At 39.5% G+C, this 27686-nt stretch overlaps 1 long non-coding RNA gene across 1 annotated transcript in view; it reads left to right on the top strand.

The window, feature by feature from the left end:
* Positions 1 to 25084, top strand: part of LOC144586995 (uncharacterized) — a 120229-nt gene extending 95145 nt beyond the window's left edge. The window contains exon 2 of the long non-coding RNA XR_013542115.1: positions 506 to 25084. This is a non-coding gene — a long non-coding RNA (uncharacterized LOC144586995). The remainder of the gene's footprint in view (positions 1 to 505) is intronic.
* Positions 25085 to 27686: the final 2602 nt, after the last annotated feature.

Genomic DNA, 27686 nt, shown 5'->3' with positions numbered 1-27686 from the left:
ATTAACAAAAAATATAGTCTCAAAGCCCATGAAGTACTAGTTACCCTCTATCTGGCACTGTTTAGACCTCATCTAGAGCAGTGGTTCTTAACCTTTTTGAAAGAAACACCCCTGTGAGCCATTGAGGAAGTTATCATCATCCTCCTCCCCGCAGCGGCGATGGCCTCGGTCTTTTTTCTTTCCGCCTTCACCCCCCTCCCACTGCCACACACTCAGAGACTAAGTGGTGGCTTCTGCTTGGCTTTTGGGGTGGCTTTGGAGCCGCTGGTGCCTGAGGGGGAAAGCAGCCAGTGCTTAGGCCACGGTGGTGGAGAGAGGGGTGTTGGTGGTAAGGACAGTGGCTCTCCTTCTCAGGGCTTGGCTTTCCCCAAGCAGCACCGTCTGGAGGGAAGAAAAAAGCAGAGAGAGACACACAATGCTGGGCTGAGGGGAGGGAAGGTGAACCGTGGCTGTGCTGGCTGGGGTTTCTGGGAGTTGCAGTTCAAAAACACCTGAGTAACCCAAGGTTAAGAACCACTGGTCTAGATTATCTCAACTTGCCAAAATGCAATTTCCAGAACTGATTTTAATGCATTGAGCTTCCAAGAATTTGGTAAGAGTTCGTTACAGATAGGATTCTAATTCAACACTGACGTGCCTCATTCATTGACTTGTACAGAGGACCTCATATGAGGCCACCCTTCGTGCATAAACTTTCCTTGTTTTTCACGCCACTCCTTCTATCCCTTTTCTTACCACAGGAAATCTGTCACAGAGAAAAGTTAGACTACCTGGGAAATGCCTTCTAACTGCTTGCGTGATACATCCCTGAGGAGCAAGGGGTTCCAAAGCACTTGTTTGGCCAAAGGCTTCACCAACTGAAAACTCCATGGGCTGAACTCGTTAAGGTTCAGGTCCCAAATGAAACAGTACACAGTGCACCAGATCTGCATACCAGACAGGTAGCATGTAAAAAAATGTTGTAATGCAGTCTGGCTTCTAGCTTCTATTGAACACTCCTAATACAGTATTACATTAGGAAGTACCTGATACTGTCAGTTTTATAATAACATGTGAAGTTAAATGTTAGTCACTTTTTAATATTTATTCTGGTTTGTGACATTTGATTGATTATCTGTTCCTCTCTCTCTCTCTCTCTCTCTCTCTCTCTCTCTCTCTCTCTCTCTCTCTCCAGCTTTAGGATGAAGAGCACAACTTTAGAAGAGCAAACTAAAATTGTGTTTTGCAGGTAATTAAATTAACCAGAGACTTTCCAATGGTGGGGGGAGAGTGGCTACCACCAGGGGTTTAATTGTGCATGAAGGCAGAGTTTTGTTCATTTGACATGTACAATTACAATGCTACATTTTCTCCATGCAGATACATATTTATTGACAGAATTTGGGAGTTGGGTATTGAAATAATTCCACCAACTGGCTATTTCCAGCCAGGTTCTTTCATATTACCTTGGTATGTTTAGACATATGCCAGACATGCTGCTCAATATTTGACTCTCTCAAAATGTGGTAATTGGCAGAAAAAAGAAACCTCATCCATTATTCACCATATCTTGCCCAACAGAAGACAAAGTCCTACCTAAAATATCTGTTATAGAAGTTCTCCTGTGTCAGTTAATACATCCTTAGTAATGGATCTGTACGATGGGACCTGCTGTTCAGATGTCCAGCCAGCCATCATCCCTACAAAAGTAGCCCATTCTCTTTCATTTCTCACCCAACATTCTGTGCTCAGTCCTGTTTTCCTTCCCAACACTCTCCTGTCCATGTTACTTTCCTCTCCAAACCTATTTATCTTGGAACTCCTCCAAGGCTTAGGGTTCTGTGAACACTTCTGATCTTTCTCTTTTGCAAAAAGTGTAGTGCTCTCTTTGCTACATAAAGATAAATAATAGTAGTTGCATGCCATCAAGCCAATTTCAGCTGATGGCAGCCCTTCTTGGCATCTTCAAATTATAGCGTATCAGAAGTAGTTCAACAGAGCCTTCTTCTGTGGGCAAGGGCTCTGGGACCCTTTGTAGCTTGCCCAAGCTTGGGGAGGAACAATAGGGAATTCCAAGTCCTGATTCCCTAGCTAAGTACTCTTTCTCACTGAACCATCTATAAGGATTACTTTCTGAGAATTACTCCATTATTAGTTTATAATGTGCAGGCCCTCCATCAAGGTGGGTTATCTCAGTCTCTGATGGGGGGGGGAGGGGAGACACTTCTTCCACTGAATCCAGGCATCCCTGTCCTAACCTAGATCTCACCTCACATGCATTTTTAAGTTCTCAAATGTGCGTGGGGAGAGAAAGAATTGGTGGCATGCGTGTCGTCTTCATCCACCTTTTCTCTCAGCACTCAAAGGTATGAGAGAAAGAACGCTCTTGAAAGTGAAGATCTGGCTGTGTAGGCATTGCTGTTGGGAAAGGTTTGGTTTAATGGACCACGTTGTAAGACAGAAAAAACATAGGATAGGAACCCATGGGTAGAAATTGTGATCCCGATCTTTCAGAAATGCCAAAGGAAAGAAAGATTTCACGTGAAAGAGGACAACCAGAAAACTGAAATCCTGCAGGCACAATTAGAAACTATTCTTGTGGGAAGGGAAGAGATATGATATTTAAAGAAACCCATGTGCCTGCACAAGAAGCTCTCTGAAGCATCTCACATCTGTGTGAGATATATACGCAACCAAGAATGGGTACAGCAGACCTGCCTTAGCCTGTAAGAATGGTGTCAGGAAAGCAAAGGCCCAGAATAGCCTGAGGTTTGCCAGGGATGCGAACATCAAAAAGGGTCTTTTTAGCTATGTTACGAGAAAGCTATGCATCAGCTTTGGAACAAAAGTGTCCAAGTGGAGTACAGTGAGGATATTTCTGCATTTCAGCCACCGGGCAGTTAAAGAACCCCTCAGTCACCCTTGGGTTGCTCTGTGTATCTCTACAAATCACTTGTTTGCTTTGGCGTTTGGGACTTCAGAAATCTACCTAGTGACAAAGGACTTGGTACCAGTTGCTGTGGAAAAAGAAGGAAGTGCCAAAGCAGGAGGCGATTGATAGCTGAAGAGTCAATGAAAGCCTCCACTGGAAACTTCAACTGCTTAGCTCCTGAGGAGGGTTCAGCCTGACATCACTGGGCTCCATGTGTTCCCATCCATCTGACGGAGCAGCCGCTTCACATCCAAGCATGCCGAAGGAAGGCGGAAGATCCCTGATTAGACTAGACACCCTCTAGAAGTTTCTCCTTTTTTTCCCTTTTAGGTAGTTAAAGCAAGTCTTTGTTACACTTAGGATTGTATTCGTATGTGGTTGGTATGACAGCAAACCATTGGAGTTTTATTTGCAAACTGGCATGCTGTCTGTAGCTTGTATGACTGGGTGGGTGGGGAACTTTTCTGGGCTGAAGTGATTATAACCAATCATTCCAATGACACCAATCATACAGCAACTTCCAATTTTTTATTTTAAAGAGAGCCCTGCCTCTCTGCCGAGAGCTGTTTCCTTCTCTTTCCTTGATTGATGTCAATTTTTTGTTTGCTGTTGATCTGGTTGGTTGCTAAGTATGTGTGCAGTAAAGAAAGCAGCATACACAAGTCTGTAACTTCAAGCACCGATAATTAAAGAAATATTTTTATTCTTTTCTCTACGAGTGTCTCACGGTGAGCTATTGAGACTTCAAGTGCCAGTTAATGAAAGAGCAGTGGGCTATCTGGGGAACCTTTAGGTACTGCATTCTCCTCTGTGAGTCTCTGCACTTCTATTATGTAACAAAAGGGATTTCGCCAGAAACATGGTCTGAGTTGCTCATAAGTAGAAGTGAAAAGAAGTCACCAGTGAAAAGTGGATGGACAGGAAAACTTCTGGTTTGTTTTTTGTATGTTTCCTTGTTGCAGGAGCCCCCTCCCCTCTCTTACCTTAAAAACGTTATCAGACAGGCAATTGTTATTCTTCCTTTTAACTTAAAAGAAAGTACCTCCCACCACCACCAACCACGTATCACAATATGTGGGCATAAAAATTTCTCATGATCCTGTGGGGTGGGAGAAAGCCCCAATGTACTGACTTTTTGCTGTTGATGTCTTACATTTCTGCAAACTTCAGCGTTCCCTTACATCTGTTCATGCCTATTTCTTGTGTATGGCTGTTGGCGTCTTGGCTTCCTGAACAAAGACACTATGTCCCAATGAAGGGATACAGAATGGAAGATGATGATAATTCTAGGTGTATTATACTACTAATTATACCAGAGTTCAAGATTCCCTCCAGCAAAGCAAACAATATATTTCAGGCAACTCTGGATTAAATTAAATTATGCATTTCAATATCTCCCAATGGAACAAAGGCACAAACAACATATAGCAACTAGTGTTCAAACAGCACTGCTGCAAAATCTAGGCAGACTCCAACTCTTTTAAAGGCCCAGCATTCATTGAGACCAAATGCATAAATCATCTGAGTTGCTAGGCAATCATGTTGATTACACAGTGACAGCCCACAGGCTCCTTCCTTGCCAGTCACATCGACATTTATGCCAAGGTAATTTACATACGGTTCTGATGCCACATGAATGACACCTCTGTGTTGGATTATTAAAAACCAAAAGTGAAGCACAAATAATTACAGTGGGATCAATGGATGCTAAGTTGTCCTGTATCATTCTGTGTTTCAAAAACATAAATTAGCCAAAGCTGAAGGCAACGGAGTTGCTCAGTTTTAATACAGAAAATGCTGCCTGTTGCTGTTAATTAGAGGCGTACTGACAGCCGTTTGTCACTCACATGCAATAACGGCCACACAGAAGTGCCCAGTGGGAAATGGGTAAAAGGTAATTATCTACATCTTTCTGTGAGACCTACCTTAGGAAAAATCAGAACTCTTCATGTTTATGACATTTATCTACAGAAAATTAATTATACATGGTGATGAATGGGTCCCAGAAGGATTAACCTCTTTTTAAAATGTATCGTGCTGAAATGTGACAAAAGCAACATATGTTAAAATGTGATGCATATCATAGTGGTAAATCAGCAAGGTGGGGGGGTGTAATTAGAAACCCTTTCTATCAGTAAACAAGCACATGAATATTACCTTGTATACCAGTTACCTAGTATACAAGGTAATATTAACTGAAGGTTACACTGAATCATAAGTGTTTAAAGGGATTCCTCCTAGGTTTGCTTCATTTTATTAAAAAAAATGTACTCTGAAAAGAGGACACGATACAAGGATATATCACATGCAGCCAAACTACTAAATTGCATTGAATGGATCTCTGAAATAGCAGAGATCCATTCAATGCAATTTAGTAGTGTAAATGAAGACAATTTGTAGCATGTGAATGTGAGTGAGTGGTCCATATCAGGACCCTTCTTGGAAAAGAAGGGGATTCTCCCACAGTTGTGCCTTTTGCACCTGCTATTTGCATTGGAGAGGAGACGGTTCCCGATTCTTTCCATGGGAGTTTCCTTCCAAAGCCAAAAGCAGGAACAGAGAATACTCTGCATTGGAAGTGATGCAGCAAAGTGAAAAGGCTTAGCATCCTGATCTCTCTTCACCCTGGCGTTGTAATCTGTATCAGGATTGCCCTCAAGTCAGCAATGTATTTTTCAAAAATCCATTTCCAGAATTCCTAAATGTATCAATGACAATGGATCTCATTTGGCTCACAAGAACTCTACTTAATTTAGTGGAGACGGCTGTGATCTAGGATAGAGAACTAACCGAGAACCCCAAAGGCCACCCCTTTTAATTCCAACAGTTGAGATTTAAAAAAAATAGTAAATTAATATTGTGAGGAAAATTTGAGTAGCATTCTTTGGGTAAAACAGTGAAGTGCTTCAATTTTTCAAATTAGTGGGTCCATTTAATAGGCTGTATCGAAGACCTGTCCCAACACATCCCACTTGGAAGTAAAGCAAACCTTTGCTCTGAATATGTAAAGGTCTCTTACTTTTTTCGTGGGGTTGGGATGTGCAGAGTGGGGTTTATGCCCCATGCCCCCACCATATATTTAACCCTCCACATTTTCAGGCTTAATGCCTAACTAGTGAACATACATCTGTTTATAGTATTGCCTTCCTCTCTTTAAGATGACAACAAACTTTCTAACAATTACAGTTGTTTTTAGATTAAATGCAATAAAGAAAGCACATGCAGTATTATTTTCCTCTGTTATTCAGGTAAGGGAATGATATGCAGGTTTCAGCCAGAGTTTTAAAACCATTGTGAGGCTTTAAAATATATGATATTTCAAGAATACTTGAAATAAGATATGTTTATTCTCAGAGTTCACGTTTGAGTTCTTCAACAACCTTTTGATCTTTGTCAGTCATGATAGCTTCTGTCCTTCTGTTTCAAGTAACAGAAAGTGATTTGAATAATCAATCAAGAAAAGTATTCCTACCTATCATCTAGCATCTACCACAGAAAAGAACTGCGTTTGTCACACTTATGATCAATGTTATTTATTCACAGGAAAAATATAGGCAGTATTTTCCTGGAGCATGAATGGGAAAATACATCTGTGACATAATCTATGAAGTAATTTCTTTTATCTGTCACCTGATTTATATATTGTCTTTTGGGGCACAATTTCCCCTTCAAGGTACTGTAAATGACTTCATGAAATGCGTATAATAGTATTCATCATACAAGCTTATAGTACAAAATCATGAAATAAAGACCATGTTGCCCTTATGTATTTGCACTCAGACACAGCAGTGGAATTTTAATGTTACATAAATAATGATTATATGTGTGCAGAAGAATTCTTGGGATTTCTCCATTTCCAAGTATTGGAAAGCCCATATGCTACATAGGCAAGGATCTGGTAATTACATGATGAACCCTTTATATGTATAAAAGAGTCCAAGAGTGATTCCTCAGCTGTGGAGATTTATCCACTTATTTCTCTCAGTGACAAATATGAAAATATGATTTTAAGAAAATATGGATGTTTCTTCCTAGCTTTTAGTTCAAAATAAAACAATTGTCTTGCCGTATCCTATTAATGATAGCTTTACTGCTGCAGTGTTGTTGTTTTTCAAATAATGTTGTAAGCTGCTTTGGGATTTTATTTTGATAGGCATACGAAGTATGCAAATACACAGAAGGAAAGTCTTACTTCAGTTCAAGGTCAAGAGGAATTATTTCTCCAGGCCTTGTCTGGTGAGAAATAAGTATTTAAGAAGCTCATTAATGTGACAGCTGAGACTGTCAAGCTGGTTGATGGCATCAGCTGAGAAGTGAGGTGGAATCACATTTGTAGATAGGAACATGGTTTCTCCTTGACCCCCAAATACTGCATTTGAAGATGAATTAGATCCCCTTATATAGGAATAAGGAATGGGAAGATAGAAAGTGGGGACATTTCCTAGCAGCTTTGTAAAAGACCATATTTTATAGTTATTTTAAAGTTTTTTTTAAAAGTCCCTTAGTTCCTACCTAGTCCACAACAGAGGTAGGTAAGAATTAGAATCACTTCATCAGCTGTGCCTAAAGACCATCCCCATAAGGTTACTTCTTTTCCTCAACTATCTCTTTTCTAATTGGCTGTATATTTAAAAGTGACATCTAAGATTGCTTTGTCACTCTTACCACCACAACCCCTTTTGCTACCTTGTCTGTGTAAGAATGTTAAAACAATTATAGGGGGTAACCGTAATCCTAAAATTGCCCTAAAAGTAGTGCTTTTAAACATGTATCATGAATATATTTTTTTTACAACAAGCGTGTTCAAAACAATCAACCAGTCTAGCAAGCAAAGTTACTGTGGTCATGACAATTCTTTGCCAATCTCCTAGTATATTTTGCTATCCATACACAAGGGATATGAAAACAGTAAAAACTGACATCTGATGGGTAATTAGTGTAAATACAGGCAATTAACTGCTTCAGGACAGGTGTGTGATGTATGTTGTTTATTTTTCCATTTGTTAGCTGTCACGGATACTGGGAAGTGGGCAAAATAAAAAATAGTGCTTAGTAGTGAGGGTATCTACTGCTTTATAGCAAAATAGATAAAGAAAGCTTAGAATATAAATAAATGATGATTACTGGAAAGGGCTACAATTGCAATGCAATTTGGTAACTGTATTTTTAAACTGATAAAAACTACACTGATACAGTACTAATTCAAATGTTTACCATATCTCATCAATCAATGCTATCTCACTTACTAATTTTTTTAAAGATATTCAAACACCAGAGAAAGAGTATTGAGCCCTACTTCTTTTGCCTGCCTTCTGCTCACACTGCTATGCACTACAACTACAATACAATTTGTAAACTGTAGAGCATTCATGCTGGCTAGACTGAATGTGCTCCCCTCAGCCCTTCTTCAGGCCAGATTCAAGGGAATCCCATGCCAAGAAAGATTTTGCCCTTGTGCAAAAGGGACCCCTGAATTTCTGGCACATACACTTTTACACTGCCTATTTTATGAACAAATCAGGAATAACTTAATCCACCCATTATTGAGCTAGTTCCAAGGGTACCCTTCCAGTTGGTTAGTACAATACTGCTGATCAGACCAAAACTCTTAAATCACTGCACAGGTAGCAAAGTTTTTCCTAGCTGCAATGTGTAAGAGGGCAGAGTTTGTTCTGATCACCTAAACTCTCAATGTATGTATCTTATTGCAGTCCCTCCCATTATTTTACTGTTCAGTATACCTTTTCTGTATGGGTCATCGTCGTCGTTTAGTCATTTAGTCATGCCCAACTCTTCATGACCCCATGGACCAGAGCACGCCAGGCTCTCCTATCTTCCACTGCCTCATGGAGCTGTGTCAAATTCATTCTGGTAGCTTCGATGACATTGTCCAACCATCTCATCCTCTGTCGTCCCCTTCTCTTCTTGCCTTCACACTTTCCTAACATCAAGGTCTTTTCCGAGGAGTCTTTCCCAATTTTGAACCAATCAGTTGTTCCATATCCAGTTCTAACTGTTGCTTCCTGTCCCACATATAGATTTTTCAGGAGATAGATAAGGTGGCCAGCCACTCCCATTTCTTAAAAAAACTTGCCATAGTTTGCTGTGGTCCACACAGTCAAAGGCTTTTATGTAGTCAATGAAGCAGACTTAGGTGTTTTTCTGGAACTCTCTGGCTTTCTCCATGATCCAGCACATGTTAGCAATTTGGTCTCTAGTTCCTCTGCCCCTTCGGAATCCAGCTTGTACTTCTGGGAGTTCTCGGTCCACATACTGCTGAAGCCTACCTTGTAGGATTTTGAGCATAACCTTGCTAGCGTGTGAAATGAGTGCAGTTGTACGGTAGTTGGAGCATTCTTTGGCACTGGCCTTCTTTGGGATTGGGATGTAGACTGATCTTTTCCAGTCCTCTGGCCACTGTTGAGTTTTCCAAACTTGCTGGCATGTTGAATGTAGCACCTTAACAGCATCATCTTTTAAGATTTTAAATAGTTCAACTGGAATGTCATCACCTCCACTGGCCTTATTGTTAGCCAGGCTTTATAAGGCCCACTTGACTTCACTCTCCAAGATGTCTGGCTCTAGGTCTGCAACCACATTATCTGGGTTGTCTGGGATATCCAAATCTTTCTGGTATAATTCCTCTGTGTATTCTTGCCACCTCTTCTTGATGTCTTCTGCTTCTGTGAGGTCCCTCCCATTTTTGTTCTTTATCATGTTCATCTTTGCACAAATGTTCCTCTAATATCTCCAATTTTCCTGAACAGATCTCTGATATTTCCTTTTCTGTTATTTTCCTCTATTTCTTTGCATTGTTCATTTAAGAAGGCCCTCTTGTCTCTCCTTGCTATTCTTTGGAAGTCTGCATTCAATTTTCTGTAACTCTCCCTATCTCCCTTGCATTTTGTTTCCCTTCTCCTCTCTGCTATTTCTAAGGCCTCATTGGACATCCACTTTGCTTTCTTGCATTTCCTTTCCTTTGGGATGGTTTTTGTTGCTGCCTCCTGTACAATGTTACGAGCCTCTATCCAAAGTTCTTCAGGCACTCTGTCCACCAAATCGAGTTCTTTAAATCTGTTCTTCACTTCCACTGTGTATTCATAAGGGATGTGGTTTAGATTATACCCGACTAGCCCAGTGGTTTTTCCTACTCTCTTCAGTTTAAGCTTGAATTTTGCTATGAGAAGCTGATGATCAGAGCCACAATCAGCTCCAGGTCTTGTTTTTGCTGACTGTATTGAGCTTCTCCATCTTTGGCTGCAGAGAATATAATCAATCTGATTTCGATATTGCCCATCTGGTGATTTCCATGTGTAGAGTCGCCTCTTGTGTTGTTGGAAAAGAGTGTTTGTGATGACCAGCTTGTTCTCTTCACAAAACTCTATTAGCCTTTGCCCTGCTTCATTTTGAACTCCAAGGCCAAACTTCCCTGTTGTTCCTTTTATGGGTCATACGACCATAATAAATATTTTTTTTAAAAAAAAAATGTAAACTATATTTTTAAAAATTATATTTCTCTAAGTTTATAGCACTAAACTTAGCACTATGGCACAAAACTGATACAACACTAATTCAAATGCTTACCATGTCTTGTCAGGTCAGTGCTATTTCACTTGCTAAAAAGAGAAGGGATCTGAATGCTGATGAAAGAAGTGCAAAATAGTGTGATCATTCAAAGTAAATACTGTGAAAAGAAGGGTTGGAGATTAATTTCTTTGTTGAAAGTCCACGGGAGACTAGTTGGATATAACACAATGTCATTGCAGCACCTAATGTAAAAATATTCAACCTCAACTGGAAGAGGAGCAGCAACAAAAAGAAAATGTGCAGGGAGATGGGATATACTAGTCTTGTCCCCATTTCTGCCAACAGAAGAGGGCTTTCTACAAAAGAGAGTCTTCTCTGCTCACCTCAGGATTTTTTTTGAATTCCAGGAGGAGCTTCACATACAGATAAGGCACTTCAAAAAGTCACCCTTCAGGTATCCAAGGCGAGGGAAATAGTTGCAGAGGTGGATGGAACTAGCTTGCTTCCTTTCCTCATACATTTACTATTTCCTCTTTAATAACATCACAGCAATGCCATCCTCCCAACAACACTCCTCCTTTTGACACCTTTGTTGCTTGACACGACATGAATTGGTTGAGTGACTAAGCTAATTGTTGCCTTTGTTGCCACAACAAGGCACATGCAGCCTGACATTTTAACAAGGAGCCAACATTTTGTCATTTAGTCATGTCGTGTTACATATTAGGCTACAGAACCCCCTATGGGGATGTTAGGCACAAGCTGGCATTTCTCCAGATGAAGCATGGTGTAGCTTAAATGAATATGTAAAATGTGCAAGAAGAAGAAGAAGAAAGTGTTAAGCGTTTTTAGCCCCTTGCTTTCTTGGTTTAAGTCTATTCTCATCTCTAACAGAGAGAGTGAACATATTCTCCTGTATAGAATGAGCATAGAATGAATGTACATTCAACGAACAGAGGACTTCTTTCATGCACTAATTTTGTAATTTATTACTGTACAGAAACCCTCTGAAAATTTGGAACAACTCTGGAATAGAAGTAGGTCTTGTACAGAGACAGTGTTAAATCAACAAAAAAAAACCCACAATATTAAGGGCCTGGTCACACAGCCCAAAAACCTGGGATTCGATCTGTGTTAAAAACCATGCTGAGTTAAACGTTCACACAATGAATTCAAAAGTGTGTATTTATTTTCCTCTGACTTGTATTATTTTCTTAGGAAGCGAGTTTATTTTAGCACTTTGTCTTAACCTATTTAAGCCCATTGTGAATTGTACAGTCAGGAGCATTTCAATTACTCGGAATGCAGGAAAGACTAAAAAACCACATGAGTTAAGTCTGCTAAAAGTGAAATGCTATGTATTGTGGATTTTTGAGAAATATAGACAGGTTCTCAAATACAGCTAGATCCCATAAATCATTTTAGTCATTTTCCACTTACTAACCAACACTGAACTGCATGCAACTGTTTTCACAGCCTTCTTAATTATATCTCAGATATTTACATCAGAAACTTTATGTTGCTTAGAAATAAGTCATCTTAACTAACATGGTTTTTGAAAGCTGTTGGAAGTCCATTGACAAAGTCACATCATTCATTAAAACCATAATCTGGGCAGATAGCTCACTAGTTTAGGTATCTGGCTGGGGAATGAGAGGTTGGGAGTTTGATTCCCCTCTATGCCTCCTGCAAGCGGAGCCAGCCTGCATAGCTTAGGGCAAGATGCACATCCCCAGGGCGCCCCCCAGAAGAAAGGAAGAGTAAACCACTACTGAGTATTCCCTCCCTGAAAAAGCTTGCCATAAATCAGAATTGACTTGAGAGTGCATGATTATTATATTATTCATTGTACCATAACTTTATTAGACTGATTGAGCACTGAATAATTCATAAACATCATACATGTGTCTCAGGTAGGGACAGTTAATTAGAGAGAGAAAGAGAAATACTCTTGTTTCTTTTACAAGAGCAGAAACTCTCCATTCTTAAAATGCATGGATTAACTGCAAAGTCAATTTCCTTACTGGAAAATTTAGGAGAAGAATGAGAAAGCAGGAAAATGGGACTTAATAACAATGACAACAAAAGGTAATTTGTGATACTTGGGAAAGGAAATACAAATTCTCCCCCCAGATATGTATGGATTTCAGGGCATGGGACAGTTATGCCTGTCACAACATTTTGTTGCATGCTCTGGAGGCATTCAATTAGATACAAAGGGATCCCTATAAGGAATTTTGGGGTGCAGCTTCCAGGGTCCAGTGCAATGTGGGGACTTGCATACCAGACAAATGTCCAGACTGCAGGATAAATTCACATGAGTCTCTGGAAAAGACAATAATGTTGGGAAAAGGTGAAGGCAGCAGGAAAAGAGGAAGACCAACTATAAAATGGATTGGCTCCCTAAAGGAACCCAAAAACTTGAATTTACAAGAGCTGAGCAGGCTTTTGAGGACAGGACATTTTGGAGGTTGCTCATTCATAGAGTCAACATAAGTCTGAGGTAACTTGATAGTACGTGACAAGAACAGCAGGGCATTATAATCTATTTGGTAAAAATAGGAAACATAAAATATCTGTATGTTTTTATTATGGCAGCATTGTAAATTAATGGTGGAAATCCTGTTGCACAGCCCCTCATGCACCATGCAGATGATATCATCACCAGTAGCAAATTGTCACTCATTAAAGGCAAATTACTGCTGTTTAAAAGCAATTTTGGGGAGCTTATGACTCACACACAATGTATTGAAGCTGCGTGCACCTTGAAAGAAACTTTAGTCAGCAGTGATTTGCTGAGGATTATGACATCATTGCTACTGCACACATAAAACTACACAACAGGAAATGCAGTTTGAGCTTATATATTACTTAGACAAATGCAGTGACAAAGATATTAAAATGTTCTTCCCTTGTATATAGATACACAGGATTATTTTATCTGACTCTAGGAATAATTAGCTAGCAGAGGGGGAGAAGATGTGAAAGGCAGGGTTTAAGAGATTATGATAACCTGAAAGGTCTAAGAGGGAAACGCAGAGGCTCAACAGTCATTATGTTGATGATCATCATTCTGACCACTGCTATGCAGAATGTCCTGACACTGTCATGTAACAAACCTCTTGCCATTAAATGAAAGAGAGGCTTGCTTCTCTCCTTGTCATTAGCGATCAAAGAATCATAATAAGCTTTAATGGAACAAAATTATTGTTCAGCTGTATCAAAGGTGACAGCTATCCCCCTGTGTCCTGCAAAACATTTTCTTGCATGATAATTGTACATTTCTCTCAACATGTTAGTAAGGCATCATCTTGTTGGAGACCTCCCTCCCGCCATAGTTTCTTCCAATGAATATTACTGTTACAGTGAATATGGTACAAGGCATGGAAAGAATCTCACTAGAGATGGGCACAAACTACTGGTTTGGCATTTCAGCACAGTTTGTTTCCCAGCCAAACAGCTGATCCATGGTTTGGTGCCCTAGCCCCTCCAGTGGGCACTCAATGGGGTGGTATACATTATTAGTAGTTTGTTGCTCTACTACAGTCCTGGTCTCCTTTTGGAGAAAGAATCAAGATCAACCCTATCAACTTTCGATGGTACTTTCTATGGCTACCATGATGACCATGGATAACAGGGAATCAGAGTTAATATTCCGGAGAGGGAGACTGAGAAATGGCTACCACATTCAAGGAAGGAGTCAAGATTAATTTATAGTATTCTAATAGATTTTGATTACAGCCCTAATGGTCTTTGCTGCATCTCACTTGATTATTAAAGCCACACAATTTCTTCTGAGTTGTGTTGTTTCCAGAGTAAAATACTCTGTAATTAGTTGAATGAAGGTGTCCTATTCCAGTCCCCTTTAAATAGCTCACACCAAGTACTACAACATTTAAACCTTCCACTTCTTTTCTTATGATTTTGAGTTTGCCTTGATTTGTATTTCTCACATTCCTTATTCTGTTTGTGTCTGTCCACAGCATAAGATGTCTCTTGTGCCTTTGTGCACACCAGCAAATAGACATCCTTTTAGCTTTAATCCAGTTTCTTCTTCAGCAAAGAGTTCTGTGAGGCAATTATTACCCTTGAACGGGTAATAATTTGTTTCCACAGTTGTTGCTATACTAGATGCATTATTTACATATTTCTTATTTATCCAAAATATTCTATTTCTGATTGTTGTGGGTTTTTCGGGCTCTTTGACTGTGTTATGAAGGTTGTTCTTCCTGACGTTTCACCAGTCTCTGTGGCCGGCATCTTCAGAGGACTGGAGTCGGAACACAGCACAGGCAGAGTTCCGACTCCTGTCCTCTGAAGATGCCGGCCACAGAGACTGGCGAAACGTCAGGAAGAACAACCTTCAGAACATGGCTAAAGAGCCTGAAAAACCCACAACGACCATTAGATCCCAGCCGTGAAATCCTTCGCAAATACATATTCTACTTCTGACACAACTTACCTTAGAAAATAACGTATCTCCAGAGTTTGTACTGCTGGATTATAGGACTCTTGTTGCTACAAAATTACTGTGCCCATTCACTTATAATAATTTCCAAAGAGGGATTACATATCAATATAAAATCATGGCTGCAATTGCCCGCTGCAATTGCCCAGTGATCATACTAAATTCTGCTTCCATCCACAGTGTGACTGGTTTAATCCCAGGATACCATTTTGTGACTCACAAGACCTTCAGCTAAGGGGAAAGAATTGGAAGAGTGCCCGGTTCTCAAGCACCAAAAGAATGTACATGTGCATATAAAAAGGAGCACACTTCAGGCCACCAATGTCTGAAGGACACTGAAACTCCAGAATGGGGAGCTATATGCACTCATATTTCTGTGCCTTGAGAAAGCAGAACAAAAGGGTGGGAAGATACAAGTTAATCATTTTTCACACAGCTCAATGAGCTTGAGTGGGAAGCTGTACATGATCACCCCCATCCACCAACATTAGAAGTGCTACAGATAGATATAAGAGGTAACAAATTGTTTTAGAGTGGATATGCAGGATGGTGAGATGCATTTATAGCATCTGCTATGAAATAGGAGACCTAAAGAGACACATCAGGTGTCTTGGTGGTGTTGAACATGGTCCTGAGGTGAAGACTACCCTTTGTGGTTACAGAAATGAGATGGAATGCTCTTGACATTATTGAGTGGGGCTGCAGAACGACAATCCCTTATAGAGTGGCAGCTCCATCTCTTGAAATCCATTGGGATAATAGTGCTCCCAGCAAATCCTATTGCTTCCAAGCTGATGGATCTCCACTAAAGAACTGCACTACTATCATCTTCTTATCTACGTCATTTTTCAACAAATTGTGGGACATATCAAAGCCCTAATAGTTAATGGAACAATATGGTCTGGGGGGATTTCTTTGTGAAGACCCATTGTATGGGTTTGACTGAGATGGCTCTCATATAGCTTTTGGTCATAAAAGTCACATTCTCTTTGCACATCTTTTTAAAATCCCACATGTACATCTACCATAAAAATAATAATAATCATTTTTAAAAGCCTGCTCTGCTCCACAAGCGTAGATTTACTCTTCAGTAGCCAGCATGATTTGATTATGTCTTTGTATATGGAAAAAATAATGTAACCACTTCAACTGTTAAATTTATTTATTGTTCCCTCTAAGATTAATTTCTGCTTTCCCCTTGAATTATTTTACATTTAACTTGTCATCTTCCACTTTTAAATAAAGTGTAAAATTAAATGGAAATGTATTTATTTGGCAGCTTGTGCTTGTATCTTAAGACAACAATTTTAAAAACAACTTCATAAAATTTGAATCCTGCTCAATTTTATGCAGTTGTTTTCCCCCACCTCCAAGATGTCTGTCAAATTTGATGTTTAAAGGCACATGATTTTTTGTTGTCCTTTGGCCACCCTTGAATTATCACTGAAGAGCTAGATCAAATGGTGATATATCTATTTCTATGTCATTCTTCAACATCTTGATTGAGTTTCAAAACCGAATAAAGGGAGGGGTGATGAAGGAAAGGTTAGCTGAGTGGGAATATACCCTCCCCCTACTCCAGAATTTTCCACAAGCAAGGGCAAATGATAATCTTCCCAGCATATGCAGATAGGATATTGTTGGGTAGGATATAAACAGCTAGATATACATAAATGGTACCCCCTTCTGTTCTTTCATTTCTAAGCAAGGCCTCTCTCATATTAAACAGTCTTGCTTTTTATGCCATTATTTCGCCTCCATAGTAGGCTTTCCTTCCAACCACAATAGATTGTCCTGTTGTGATAAGAGGGTCTCTCACAGAGAAAATGGCTGATAGCTCTCTTTTTTGCATTCTCCATCCTGTCTTTTGATGTTTACAAGAAACTCATTTTTCAAGCATTTGAGATGGAACTAAATTATGTTCCATTAAACACTCTGTCATCACTCTCATGCTTTCCCTTGGTGTAAAATAATATCGCGGTGGTGGTGATGTTCAAGTGGGGCAATGACTCAGCAGGCGAGTGTCCAGTTCTTTTGGTTTCATTTTTCACTCTCAGGACCAACTGGATCTATGTGCAGGATCAATTATATCCACACATACTATCCGCTGGATCTTCCTCTCCTGGATGGGAAAAAGGATTATTGGAATAAGGGCAGTAGGCCTCTGTTTTGTCATTTGCTGGAGGACATGACACAAAGAGTGTGGCTACACTCATGTCCTGCTTGCTGAGCTCCTTATGGGTAATGGAGTAGCCACTATATGAACTGAACATTGAACTGGATAAGGTTTGATCCCACTTGATTCTGTTCCAGGAAAGGTTTGTTTGAGCCACAAGGTCTTCCTGAGTTCAGTCATGTTCCGTTGTCCATTTGCTGTTCTTCAAAAAGTCTGATTAACAGTGCAAATGACTTTCACACTTTCCAAAGTTTGCAAATTAGCTTGCTTTGTCATGTGATTGGTCTTTGGGAGATTAAGCACAGATTTTACTTACGAATGTGATCAATCAACAACAAAGGTCTACTTGATTCATGCTTCCATAACACTAACAGAGGTCAGCTTCTAAAGATGAGATGTATATGAAATACAGTTTGGCCTGAAACAATCTATATAATTGGGATACATTCAAACTAAAAATAGGAAACTCAATGGAAAAAAATAAAGCAGCATTTGAAGTTTCCTGTCTCTGCATAACACACTACAGTATTCGCAAGAACACCCCATCCTGTAACTCTTTCAGAACAATGTATGTTGCCATTTTCTTTGTATCCCATTTCCACAGACTTCCAGTATTCCTTCTTTCTCCTTTGCAGACCAAGGAAGATTTTGTTTTAAAAGGAACTCATTGCATTACTAGTGTCTCAGTGATAGAAAGGTGAACAATATGATTATCATAGCTCCATCCGGAAAAGTCATTTGTTGCATTTTACATGATTAGCATGTACATCGTTAACCTCTTTCAGTTTGGCACTACATGTCTTCTGCTAAGTTTAGACATAACTGCTTTTTGCACACAATAAAGAAGGGTTCTACTTTAGAACCATGTCTTCCAACATTAAACACATTTTCAGACTCCTGAAACCTTATGATCATGAATTTCACAAGATCAACCAAGCTTTAAACACAAAAATCTGCACTGGAGAGGTGGGAAACCTCCCTTCAGCAGACAAATAATTGCCTTGGAGATGCACACAAACAAGGAATTCCCTTGAACAGTGGCATTTTAAAGGAACAAGTGAACTTCCAAAAATGGATCCCTTTTAGCAAAGCAACTCTTTAAAAACTACGCTTGGCTGGTTTATTTTTCAACAGAACCTGAACAAGAGAGGACATGAAGTTATATGACGTATATGTTTTAAAATACCTCAAATATTGCCTTTAATTGACATTTCTTTCCTCTGAAAACTTGCTCCCAGCTTTTGTTTACAAGAGCCAAGATCATTATTAGGTTCTGGATGCCAGCTACAAGAAAACCTCTGCTGTGGGACATAAACTAATGAATGATTAGATCTGATTTTTGAGTGAAGTCTGAAGTAATTGCTCAGTGACATTAAAAAGCAGAGGAAACTTCAATACACACATCCACCTTAATTGAAGATTATGTAATATTTGGTTGGCTCTGTCAGATTCAAATTATCTCCCTTTCTTCTTCTTAGTTTCCTCTTCTGAAAGGTGGGTGGAAACATATTTTCTGTCTTGTTTGCATGTTTTTCTTGCCTCAGGTAATAATGTAGTACTGTACAGCAGAAGATGAAACAGTCAGGAAGGTGCTCATTTTATTCATCTAACCATTTCCTCAGGATATTCTTTTATAGGTTATTGTTGTACATGTAAAGCATGTTATAAATCGATCTGGCTAATTTCATTGCCCTGCACACCAGTACTATCCTACTAAATCTACAGTAAAATATAGCTCATATATAAAAGACAGGCCATGCATTCTTTTGGTTTAGCTGAACATTTAAAATTCAGTCGAAAGCTATGATTCCACAGAACTCAAAATGTGCACCTGACCTTCTCCTTGAAATGTTTAATATGTATTGTGTTATTTAAACCTGTACACTTGAACATGGGGAGGAGGCAATGTATGGATGCAGGAAATAAAGTTAAATCATGTTATGCTCTTATTGACCCATCTTTCCTTATGCATGACTAGGAGTGTCCAATGGGCATGAAGAATCCTATCCGGATGAAAAGATAAAACATGGCCTGGATGGACGATGCAAGGGGCATGTTATTATTTGGGGACACAAAGATATGCCTGTGTATATGTGTATGTATATATGCATATAGGGTATCATTTGCATTTCCATGCCTCTCCTTCTGCTTGTTAAATCAGGGCAGCAGCAGTCTGAACTTCCTGCTGAGAAACATTTTTGTTTGGCAGCATCAGTACTCTTTGGATTAGATTCCCATGCCAACTCCCAATGTCCTTTACCATGAGCTTTGACACTTATACATAAAATATTTAACATTTCCAGTTTTTGGAAAGCTTAAGCAATCATTTATGCATTTGAATTATCTGGCATGAGGCAGAAGCAACCAAGCCTATTTTTTTCATTTTTAAACACGTAAATTTAAAAAACACCTTGTAGATTTGTTGTCATATTGTCTAAAGTAGAAAACTAAAACATAGGCCCATCTGTCAAGGACAGTCAAGCAAACACCATACATTTCTGAGACAATTGCTCAGAAATATTGGAGCCGTTTCTTTGGACTTGTCGCCCACCCTCAGTGTCCCGTTTGTTTTCCCACTCACAGGTTCACCTTCAGACACGACTTGCTCTTTTCACCCCTTTTTGCTGCCATCAGAGGGTATTACCCTCACTGTACCAATTAGGAATCTCAGACTATTGCTGCCAAATATAACAAGGTTTATTTATTGTTTGGTAGGTAAATAACAGAAGAAAAATCATGGATATTCTTTTATCATTCATTTTATCAGAATAACCCGACCACCGCCTACCCAAACATTGTATGGTAGAGCAATTGAAGAGTGTATCTGCGGAGCAGGTGAGATAGAGGATATTTTCCACTATTTACTCTACTGTCAGCTATATCAAAAACCCTGTGAAAAGCTCCTGGGTAACATTTTGGCTACTCTACAGGAGGAAAGCCCTCAGATAAAGGTGGTCAGGTTATTCTTGGACTGTGACCCTTATGTTACATATAGAACAGTGCTGTTCGCAAAAGCGGCAAGAAATATTTGAGCTAATTTTTTGAAAACCATTGCGATCAATTGTGTGGGAGATTCCCAGATATGAAGGGTCTCTTATTGTTTTATATGTCTGTAATTTTATCATGATTTTATTTGACCATATCTGTATTTTAAACAATTGTGATGGCTTTTAGCTAATACAATAAACTTTAACTACAGGAATTAATTCAGCCCCTATCCTTTTTATGGTTATTTGTTCATTTTTTACGATATCTCCCTGAGGGACAATATCAAAATGACACAAAGTTACTTGAGAGCATGAGTCTCTCAAAGCTAGATACTTAATATTATTTATATAAATATTTTCTCCAGAGCAATGAAACAGCTCCTGGTTGCTTCCAATAAAATAACATTGCACAACATTTGCTAAAGGTGGCTGTTGTTCCTGGCTCTCTGTTCTAGTGGTCACTGCGCCATTTTCAACTGCCTCAGCGTTCTCTCTCTCCTGTTGTATACAGTACACTTTCTTGGGCAAACTCCCCCCTCCTTTTTATTGACTAACTTTTTTATTCTTTGATGTCTGATATTGAGAAATGAAGTGTCCTTTTTCTCCACACCCATAACAAGTTTTTGGGGCTCTTTGTTCAAAGAAAGGGGGCTTATCTCCCTTCCCTTCACTGCTTTTATAACTCTGTTGATTTTGCTTTGTCCCTAAAATGGCTTCCAGTTGCCTGTTTGTTTCAGGGGTAATCCCTGGGCTTTTTCTTTCTGTCCTTCCAGCTTGTACTACCAAATTTTAACTTTGAAAATTTCGGGGTTTTGATTTCTGATATAAAATCAGCCATCTCACTTGCTTGCTGTACTGTTTTAGGCTGTTTATCTCTGACTAAATATCTTAGTTCCCTAGGCAGAACCAAATAGAATTGTTCTAGCCCAATTATATTTTTCATATCCTCTAAAGTTTCAACATTAGCTTGTTCTAGCTATTTATCCAAACATCTGACCAGATTTGCTCCTGAGAATATGATTCCTCAGGTTTTCTTGTCAATGCTCTAAATTTTTTCCTGAGGTGTTCAGCATTGATTCCAAATCTCATGAAAACCAGTTTTCTAAATGCCTCATACTCTCTTGCGTGATCTTGTAGCATTTGAGAATATATCTCAGATAATTCCCCACTTATTTGTGTTCTTAGAATAACCATTTTCTCTTCTCCTCTCACATTATAATCCCAGCACACTCTCTCAGACAGGATTAAGAATGATTCAGGGCAATCACTCTTTCTAAATTGAGGGAATTTCTTAATGTCCACTTTTGAGGTCCCCTCAGCCATTGAATTATTACTGTTGTTACTGTTTAGAGATGCCAGTTCTAATTTTTTCATTTCTAATTGGTATTCCATTTCTTTTGCTCTCATTTCCAGTTGTCTCTTTTCTGCTTCAGCTCTTTCTTTTATTTCTAACTGTCTGGCTTTTTCTCTTATCTCTAATTCTTTCAATTTAAATTCTTGCTGCTACCTCCATCTTTCACATTCTTGTGAGGTTAACCCAGTTTCTCCCCCTGAGGCTTCCTCCTCTTGTTCTATCATTTCAAGAGAACTCTCCTCTTCCTGAGGTAAACTTTGCACATCAGATCCCTCCATAGCTAACTTTTTCACTCATTTAGAAGGCATGTTTCGATATGTTTCTTTGGGCACGTTGGCTGGGTTTTTTCAGCCAGACAAGCCTTGGTTTAAAATATTTTTTTCCATTTCTGTATTAGAGAGATTGAGACACTGTAGCTCTCCGCTGGCAGCTTCAGATGGCTACTTTATTTCTTTAGGCACCTAGCCTTGTTGTTCCTGTGTCTGAGACCCTGTTTCTTTTAGCCTCCAGACACCCAGCTGTTTCAGAAATATTTTTCTTCTTTAAGCCTCAGTTATTTTCAGCCACCTCGGCTATTTCTCTTGACCCTGGCTTCCACTTAGGTCCCCTCAGTGCTCCCTTTTCTCAGAATTTTTGGATCTAAAGCTAGCTCCTAGGTCCTTCCTTTCTACGTGTGAGGTAAACTTTTAAACCCAGACTTCTCTTCAGAGTCTTTTCCCTGCCTTAACCTTTCCTGAAGTCTGTGATCTGGAGTTCCTTCCAAGCTGTTCACTAAGAGCTCTAGGGTTCCCTACTCCTTTTTGCACAGCCTTCAGCTATCAGATCTCTCAGACTCAGAAGATTTCTCTTCACTTAGGCTCACTGGAATTCATTCATTTTGAATCCCACCGTGCTGCCACCACTTTTGTCATGTACCCCCACTGTCCCCCAGTGTCCCCTGTTTGTTTTCCCACTCACAGGTTCATCTTTGGACACAACTTGTTCTTTTCACCCCTTTTCGCTGCCATCCGAGGGTATTGCCCTCACTGTACCAATTATGAATCTCAGACTACTGCTGCCAAATATAACAAGGTTTATTTACAGTTTGGTAGGTAAATTACAGAAGAAAAATCATGGATGTTCTTTTATTATTCATTCCATAAATGTGGATTTGATTACATGTAAGCTTGCTTGTATTCTTTCACTTTAATGAAGGTCTCAATATATTCTGACTGTCTAGGAATTTTTTTATTACTTTTAACTCTTTTATATTCTCTACCACACCAACTTTCCAATCTCTTGTCTAAACAGTTCACTATCTTCTCCCTAATTGACTCTCTGTCTCAGTCAGTTCTGTTGACTCTGCCCCTCCTGTCTTGTCATAGGCTCCTGCACTAGAGCTCTACAATGACTGACAGGAGTGATGTGTGGGCTGTCCACCACAGGACTCAAGAAATTCAATAAGATCAACTGAACTTTAAATACAAAAATCTGTCTCACCAGTTTCACTTATATACTAACAAGAAGCAACTATCATTAAAATCTATATCTATTAGTTATGATTAAAGAGATATTGGCTCCATAAAAGCTAAGTTGACTTTCAGATAATGTATGGCATTCTATGCTTAAATTCTGCTAACAGAAGAGCTCTAGGAAGCCATGGAAAGTTCAATAGACTAATGGGTTACTACATTTGGAATCTCCATGAAAAGCATGCTTATGAGTACTCTTACTACAGTGATTCCTAGTAGCATTTGACAGTACTTCCAGTGACACTGGGAGTTTGTACACTGTTATTTGGGGATTTACCGAAGATTTGCTTGGTTTAATTTGTCCTCCTGGGCTGAACACATGCAAGATACATAGCCCTGTCTATGGGGGGGGGGCGTATTCTTCCCCACATCAAGTGACTGCTGCATAACATTGCTTTGCAACTTCCTGTATATTAGCTCCCTTCGAAAACTAACTATAAACCAACATTCAGCTTTAGATTTAAATTAATGAATTCCTCTTTCAGGTTACAATCCAATGAATCTAATGCAGCACACAAGTTAAATGCTATTTTACAATGGCTTAGTATATACATGTGTATGTATATGTAATAAACATACATATTTGAATCACAATCATACTTCAGACCACAGGAAAACAACCTTATGTATAGGAAAGGGCAGCCAATGCCATGTAACGATACAAAAGAAGTGCTATACTTCAGAGACTTTCAGACTCTGTTTCTGAAAATCATTGCTATATATTTAGGATGGTGATTTGACTGGAATCTCACAGGCATACTTATTCACTAAATCATCATGTCAGTTTGGTGTGCATTGTTTTAGTGGAAATAATGGCACATGGTGGCAAAACAGTTTCATAGATTCAATGGCCTTTGGCTAAAATTTGAATAAAATTCAACAATTTAGTTTCATAGCTGACCTACTGCCTGCCAAAGTTGTCACAGCTCTGAATAATTATTCAGTATAGATTGGAGCACAGAAATAATGCCATCTTGTAAAAGAAACCTGCACAATCTTGCAGCCCAATGCCACACTTGTCTTCTCAAAAACTAATGTGACTAAATTAAATGGGAAGTTACTTCCAGATAAGTGTCTTTTATTTCAGCTTTAGGCTTCTGCAACAGTTGTGTGCCATGAAGTTAATTCCAATGCATGGCAACTTTTTCCAAGGTTTTCTAGGCATAGAGCATTAAGAGGTTTTCTCGAAGGCTTTCACAGCTGGGATGTGATGGTTGCTTTGGGTTTTTCGGGCTCTTTGGCCGTATTCTGAAGGTTGTTCTTCCTAACATTTCGCCAGTCTCTGTGGCCGGCATCTTCAGAGGACAGCACTATGCCACAGAGACTGGCAAAATGTTAGGAAAAACAACCTTTAGAACATGGCCAAAGAGCCTGAAAAACCCACATCAACCATTAAGAGGTTGTTTCTTCTGGGGGGGGGGTGCCCTGGGCTGGGCAGCCCTCCCAAGGAGGCCAGGTCTTCTCCTGGAAGAGAGCTCCAAACCCCTGGCTCCACATCCAGATACCCATCTCACAGAGCTACCCAGCTAGCTAATACTTACATACCATCAAGTGGATCTACAGTTCATTTGCAGCACATTTACACAAAAACTCGTAACTCTTAATTGAGTCCAAGACTGTATTTCATTTCATTTCACTTCACTTTATAAGTTATTTTATTTTAAAATCTGTATTTTTCACCTAAGAGCTCTAGGTAGTAATGTAACAGTGAAACTAACAAATAAAGATGCTGTAGAAAGGCATAACACACAGCTTTCAACACGATTAAAAACATTAAATTGTAGAGCCTTAGTAAAAGAGCAAGTTAAAATCACCCACCTTCTTGCTTTATTTTTAAAATGCTGTTCTATTACTAGCGGTTTTATAATATATTGTTTTACTATACTTTCTGTTAGTGCACCTAATCTGAAAAGCAAGATATAAATATTTTTAATAGAACAAAAAGGAACAGAAAAAATAGTTTCAAAAGTATGTTAAAACACACAAGAGATGATGGTGTAACTGACTGTGGTACATAGTCCCACACATCTACAACTGCCTCCAAAAATCATTTATTTGTGTGAAATGGTAGAGGAAATACAACATTTTGTAAGATTAAATAACAAATGGAATCAGTAAAATTGCTGAGGTATTAAATAAGAGCTCCAATATATCCACAGAGGGCTAGCGGAAAACCTGTCTTAAATATTTAATTATGCATACAGCTTCCCAGCTGACTGCTCCAGTGATGGACTTTATTACTGAATTGAAATTTAGATTAAAGTGACAGAATAAGCAGATAGGTATTACTTAGGGGTTTCTGTGATAGAAGGGTGGAGATGAAAAATTCAAAGGCCTATTTGCAAATAAATATAGCTTTTCGCCATTCAACTTGTTAGCTGCTTTAGAGGACGACGTGCAAATGAGGAGGCAATTTCACTCCCTCAAATCTTTATTGAAGAAGTAGCTCCCCTTGGATACTTCTAACCTTTTCCACGTGATTCCTCTTCAGCTCATTCAGAATTTCACTGTATCTATGTTCTTTTCTTCAGAAACTGTGAAATTATGGGGGAAACAGTAAAAAGGAACTAATTCAAAAGTGGTTGACATGTAGACACCAATTCTAGAAGTAGTAGTTATAACAACAGCTCTGTCAAAAACACTCAAAATACATTCGTGCTAGGATTGGTCATGCACAAGAGTCCTATATTTGGTATTTGCTAGCAGGGGGCCTCAGCCCAATACTGATTTTGTGGGTATTAGAGAGAAATAATAATTATTCTGGAGACTGACAATAAGGCAAAAAATGAAACTCAGAAAATCCAGTTAAGATAGTGTGAAAGAATAAGGAAGATTTTTGAACTTGGTCACAAACACTGCTATTGATGTGTTCGATGCTTGAAGGGCTGCTAGCAGCCATTTTGTCTGAAAAAGGAGGGGAAGCAGGAAGGAAACATGAGCATTTTGCACCTTAATATAGAAAAGACTTCTGAACACACCTACCTCTTATTGTCCCGTCGCATCCCCCCCCCCAATTCAGATTGTTGTACTGTTGCTCTATTCTAACAAGTCCAAGCACTCATAGGAATTTTATCCAGCAAGACAAATGAAGGTCATCTTGTTGAGAATGTGCTGCAGTTCTCTAGCATAGTTTCATAGATAATCTAGTTGTGGTCACACCAGCAAAATGTTTCCAAGTTATTCCTTGTGAGTTTCAACCCTTTTTAGGGGGTTCAGACAAAACACAGCCATTACCAATCCTTTTGTTTCCCCCTCCGTGCAATCTACACATCAAATCCAGCCTGTTGGGAGGCTACCACTATATTTGTTCCACATTTCATCACACAGTACAACCAACATTTCACAGATTGTATGCTATAAAACTGATTCATTTCCTTTACATCTGGCATGAGGTCCCACTACCACTACCAGCTGTCATCCGACTTCCTTAATTTTTTAAAAAAATATTTTTCAAATGGGAATGTAGGCACGTTGGTATGCTTCTGTCAAAAGGACAGTGGGTTCTCCACCATTGAGGGTAACACAGCACAGAAACAGGAAAAAATGCACCAGATCAGTATGTGTCCAGCAAGGGCATTTTGCTGACACACCAATGTACCTGAACATTTTTTTAAAAAAGGGAAGAAGGGGGACAGAGAAATGCACAAAAGGAGGAAGGAATATGCCCCTCATATAGATTAATTAAATCTAATTTAACTAAAAAAAAATACAGAACAGGTAAAAATGTATGAACCACTATCATGGGATATATATCATGTGACTCCAATGCACAACTCTACAGGAAGCAGAAGACACAAGAAAATGGGGGGGGCACTTCTCTACTGAAGGGGTCAAATTAATACATATTATATATATACAGTTGTGCCTCGCACAACGAGTGCACCGTAGAACGACGAATCTGCACAACGGGGCCGTTCTATGGCTCCGACGGCCCCTATGGCTCAAAATCGCAGAGCGAAAGTCGGTAAGCGGTTCGCTTACCGACCTTCGCTTTGCGACCCGCCGATCAGCTGTTCGGCGGCTTCAAAATGGCCGCCGGTAGTCCCAAAATGGCCACTCGCAGCGTTTTCGCGCCCTCGTTAAGCGAGGGGAGGGCACGAAAATGGCTGCTGGTCATCGGAGAAACATCGCTGTATGGTGAGTAAAGCTGCTATTGGAACGCATTAAACGCTTTTGTTGATCCGTACAGCGATGTTTTCACACAGCGAGGGTTAATCCGGAACGGATTAACCTCGCTGTGCGAGGCACCACTGTGTATATATATATATATATATATATATATATATATATATATATATATATATATATATATATATATATATATATATATATATACAGTACATGGAAATGGCCCTATATATACACAGTGGTGCCTCACATAACGAGCGCACCGTTTAACGATGAATCCGCATACCAATGCGGATTTTGCGATCGCTAATGCGATTGCATACTGATGTTTCTTCGCATAGCGAGGGGGAACAGCTGTTCGGCGGTGGCCAGAACACCCAAAATGGCTGCCGGAACACCCAAAATGGCCGCCGGAACCACCCAAAATGGCCGCCAGAACACCCAAAATGGCTGCCGGAACACCCAAAATGGCCACCGGAACCACCCAAAATGGCTGCCGGAACACCCAAAATGGCCGCTGGAACATGGGGAAACATCGCAGAACAGTGAGTTTTGGGCGTTCCAATGGATTTTTTTGATCCGTATAGCGATGTTTCCCCATAGCGAAGGTTAACCTCACTATGC

Source organism: Pogona vitticeps, chromosome 2, assembly GCF_051106095.1.
Source record: "Pogona vitticeps strain Pit_001003342236 chromosome 2, PviZW2.1, whole genome shotgun sequence".
NCBI lineage: Eukaryota > Metazoa > Chordata > Lepidosauria > Squamata > Agamidae > Pogona > Pogona vitticeps.
The sequence above is the reverse complement of the archived record's forward strand: the minus strand, read 5'-3'. Positions and strand labels throughout refer to the sequence as shown.